Source organism: Myotis davidii, unplaced genomic scaffold (assembly GCF_000327345.1).
Source record: "Myotis davidii unplaced genomic scaffold, ASM32734v1 scaffold411, whole genome shotgun sequence".
NCBI lineage: Eukaryota > Metazoa > Chordata > Mammalia > Chiroptera > Vespertilionidae > Myotis > Myotis davidii.
Window position 1 is genome coordinate 1,005,271 of NW_006282917.1, and position 4,014 is coordinate 1,009,284.

A 4,014-nucleotide genomic window follows, 5' to 3' on the forward strand; every position below is an offset into this window, starting at 1 on the left:
TCCGGCGGTATTTGGTACAATGTTCAAACTGCAGGCTCAGAGGCCTGCAGCGGCAGGGGGGGAACGTTGGAGTCCTCCATCACTAAAGCAAGCAAGACTCATGTTAGTTTCAAGCTGCCTGGCTGCCAGCCGCCATCTTGGCTGTCAGTTAATTTGCATATCTCGCTGATTAGCCAATGGGAAGGGTAGCGGTCGTATGCCAATTACCATGTTTCTGTTTTATTAGATAGGATATTTCATTATTTGGAGCTATTGTAGATATGATTATTTAAAAATTGTTTCCAATTGTTCATTGCTTATTTATGAAAGTATGATTGGTGTTTGTAAATTGACCTAGTATCTGACTTGCTAAACTCATTAGTTCTAAGAGTATTTCTGTAGCTTCTCTGGAATTCTTTGGCTCTATAAATTTGTCTTATGTAAATAAAGACAGCTATATTTCTTCCTTTACAATTTGTATTTTATTTCTTTTTCTTGCCTTATTGTGCTAAGACTGTTAGTACTATGTTGAATATGAATAGTAAAAGTAGATATCCTTGCCTTGTTCCTAATCTTAGGAGAAAAGCATGCAGTCTTTCTTCATTAAATATAATGTTAGCTGTAAGTCTGTTTGTAGATGCCCTTTCTAAGGTTGGGAAAGTTCTCCTCTAGTCTAGTTTGCTGAGGTTTTTTTTAATTATTACTTTGGATGTCTTTTAAATGCTTTTTTCTTTATTTATTGATATGGTTTTGTGGTTTTTCTTCTTTAGGTGTTATTATGATAGATTTTTGCATTCCTGGAATAAACCCCCCTTGGTGATGGTATATTACTCTTTTTATATATTTCTGGATTCAGACTTCTAACATTTTTGTTGAGGGTTTTTGCATCTATGTTTATCAGAGATATTGGTGTCTAGTTTTGTTTATTTCTATTATCTTTGGTGTTGACATCAGTATAATATGAGTTAGGAAGTTTTTCCTCCTCTTCTATTCTCTGGAAAAGATAATGTATATTTATTGTTATTTATTCTTTAAATATTTGGCAAAATTCACCAGTGAAACCATTTGGACCTGGATATTTCTTTTTCAGAAAGTTTTAAAACTTTCCTTAGTAATTATGGGGCTACTCAGGTTATATTTTTACTCTAAAGCAGTGGTTCTCAACCTTCCTGATGCTGCGACCCTTTAATACAGGTCCTCATGTTGTGGTGACCCCCAATTTCATTGTTACAAATTGAACATAATTAAAGCATAGTGATTAATCACAAAAACAATACGTAATTATATATGTATTTTCTCATGGTCTTAGGCGACCCCTGTGAAAGGGTCGTTCGACCCCCAAAGGGGTCGCGACCCACAGGTTGAGAACCTCGGCTCTAAAGTCTAGTTTGTCCAGTTTTCTTTTAGTTCATGTTTGTATGGTATATCTTTTCTCATCCCCTTACTTTTAAAGTACCTATCTATATATAAAAGCCTAAGCCAGTGGTTGGCAAACTCATTGGTCAACAGAGCCAAATATAAACAGTACTTCTTCAAAATAGACTCGCCCAGGCCGAAAACCGTCTTCTGCGCATGGGCCACATCTGACCGGTAGCTATGACATGCACTGACCATGGGGGGGTGGGGGCGGGGAAGAGACTAACCAAAGATCTTATATGCATACTAGAGTCCCGGTACATGAATTCCATCCACCAGTGGGGTCCCTCTGTCTGGTCTGCGGGATCCAGCCGAAACTGGCAGTCTGACATCCCCCAAGGGGTCCCAGATTGTGAGAGGGTGAAGGCCAGGGCAAAGGATCCCACCAGTGCATGAATCCATGCACCAAGCCTCTAGTATAATTATATTTGAAGTGAGTTTCTTTTTAAAAAATTCAGTCTGCTTTTTTAAAAGTCCCACATTTCAGGGAACCCCCAATCTTGGATGACTGGTCATCTTATACAGCCTACATATGATATGTGATCTCATGAATATTTTTTTCACCCAGGGATGCTCTGGAGCACACTATAGGGCACCTTCCCCCCGCCCCACCATACACACACTCCCACCACTACAGCTGGCTAGTCTCCTAACCTTGACCTCCTGATTCATAGGTCGACACTCAACCACTGAGACATGCCGGCTGGGCAATCCCTTAATTCTTGATTGTCAGGGTCTGTGAAGGGTCTGAGCTATTACCCTCTTAGAAGCTAACAAGTGTTATAGATGCTGATAGAAGACACAAGACTCTGGGAGCAGAGACAAAGGATGTGTCTCTCATGACACAGCAGCAACATGTACAGCATGTTGACTCCCCATGTCCTTTAAGTCCCACAGGGATGACACAGAGGGGCCATGATGAATGCTGGACATGCAGTTGGTTTACATCACAGCCAAGAAATGCTGAGCTTGAGAAATTCAGCCTGCTCTTTGTCCTAGAGGGAAGCATTATCTCATCCCTTAAGGTTGCTTGCTGTCCACACAACCCTGAGAAGTGGCCAAGGTAATGTAGGGTCAGGGCTGTGTATTCTTAGCCAGAAAGTAGTCTAAGGCCAGGCTATTATACTGCAACCCACACAAGTCAGTCTAATAATTTAGACTGACTTGCAGATATTTGGTGTCACTGTCAATAATGACAAGGGGGGAATACGTGGGTCCACAAGCAAACCCTTCCCCAATGGAGAGACGTTTTGTTCATCAGTCTTTCCCCATATACAGATATGTAACCCAAAGCGACATGATTCATTTCATTTCAGAATTTGTTGTTCAACCTGACTAGGATCATCATTACTTGGTTTGGTTAAATCCCATGGGTGGTTTCATCCAAGGCTTGTAGCCCAATTGCTAAACATGGCATAATCTGAGGCCATTCAGGTGTCAGAAGCAGATGAGTTATATCAGTCAGATCTAAACAAGGTCATGCTGGCCCATGTGTTTGTACAGGCATGAGGGAGGTCCGTGTTCAGGAGCTGACATGTATGGCATCAGGCACAGCAGAATATTTTATGTCTGCCACGTTCACATGAGTTTTTCTGTGGTTTTCATTCCAAAGAAGTGATGACCAACCTATATTCAGGTCAGACTGAAGGCCGCACCTGCTGCTTGACTCTGGGAGACCATGTGATTGTTTTATCAGGCTGTAGTGCTCAGTCTAGGGCAGTGGTCGGCAAACTGCGGCTCGCGAGCCACATGCGGCTCTTCGGCCCCTTGAGTGTGGCTCTTCCTAAGCCTTAGGAGTACCCTAATGAAGTTAATAACAATGTACCTACCTATCTAGTTTAAGTTTAAAAAATGTGGCTCTCAGCCGAAACCGGTTTGGCTCAGTGGATAGAGCGTCGGCCTGCGGACTGAAAGGTCCCAGGTTCGATTCTGGTCAAGGGCATGTACCTGGGTTGCGGGCACATCCCCAGTGGGGAGTGTGCAGGAGGCAGCTGGTCGATGTTTCTCTCTCATCGATGTTTCTAACTCTCTATATCTCTCCTTTCCTCTCTGTAAAAACTCAATAAAATATATTTTAAAAAAAATGTGGCTCTCAAAAGAAATTTCAATCGTTGTACTGTTGAAATTTGGCTCTGTTGACTAATGAGTTTGCCGACCACTGGTCTAGGGGACAAAGAGCATTAACCATCTTCCCATCTTGCATCTCTCAAGGTTTAAGGTGTTCCTTCCCCAAGTACACTCGGTCCACTGCCATGAAATTGTTCTGTTTCATCCCAATGCCTATAACTTCACTTTTATCTGATCATCCCCTACTTGTACCTGACCTTTAAGGTCAGGTGCAAGAGAATCAAAGATACTTTTATAAAATTTACAGATTTTTTGTCTTTTATCTTGGTCAGTGTGGACCATTGGAATGGAACTCAGTGAACAATATACTCAGTCAAGTGGTCATTGTCTTTATGATCTAAGACTGTATCCATCCAACAAGAGAAGTCTTACCCCAAGCTTCACTCTAATCCAGTGATGGCGAACCTATGACACGCGAACTCATTTTTTTGGTTGATTTTTCTTTGTTAAATGGCATTTAAATATATAAAATAAATATCAAAAATATAAGTC